The sequence below is a fragment of the Euprymna scolopes genome, unplaced genomic scaffold, assembly GCF_053919585.1.
Source record: "Euprymna scolopes isolate OS-2025 unplaced genomic scaffold, ASM5391958v1 sca165, whole genome shotgun sequence".
NCBI classification, from domain to species: domain Eukaryota; kingdom Metazoa; phylum Mollusca; class Cephalopoda; order Sepiida; family Sepiolidae; genus Euprymna; species Euprymna scolopes.
Window position 1 is genome coordinate 43336 of NW_027633175.1, and position 839 is coordinate 44174.

Consider the following 839-nt stretch of genomic DNA (forward strand, 5'->3'; position numbering starts at 1 on the left):
TCTTTTCACTATTTACTGTCTACTAGCGGGGGGCGGGTACCCTGCGTTGCCCGAGTGTTTGGAGGTGTGTGTGTGTATGGTCGGGCGGGGGTTGGGGTGTTAATGAAAACCTAAGAATAAGCGAAGTAAAAAAAGAAAACAAAAACGAACGTTAAAACTTATCTGAAAAATAAAGCGGGGGGTACCCGGGCGGTGGGGTGTGAGGTGGTGGTAATCAAAACAAAAATCACAAAAAAGACTAACGTAAGGCAAACGAATAATGTTAAATGTAAAAATCTGAAAAACAAAAACAAAAAAGAAAACAGAAAAACGAACGTTAAAACTTTTTGAAAAATAACCTCCCCCTCTCCAAAAAAAAAAAAAACACGTGAAAAATGGCTTAAATAAGCCTGTTTCAATATTAAAATTAAAAAAAATCGGTGTCTACCCGGGTGTTTTTGGGTGTGTGTGGTCGATCGGGGGTGGGGGTGTTAATGAAAACCTAAGAATAAGCGAAGTAAAAAAAAAAAACAGAAAAACGAACGTTACGTAAAAAATGGGTTAAATAACGTTAAATTAAGGTACTTTTCGTTTCTCTTCTCTCGTGGCCGAGATGGTTAGGTCCCAGGGATTTTTTTTTCCATTTTGTTTCCACCTCCACGTCAAAAGTTCGGGTTTCAAGCCTACTTTCCTACTAAAACTTTTTTTTCTTTTAGACCTCCAAACACCCGGCCAACGTTTTTTTTTAAAAACAGGGTTGTTTTGATCACCCCTCCCCCAACACACACCTACAAACACCCGGGCCACGCCGGGTACCCCAGCTAGTCGTTTAATAAAGAGAAGATCGCCATCTTTGATTC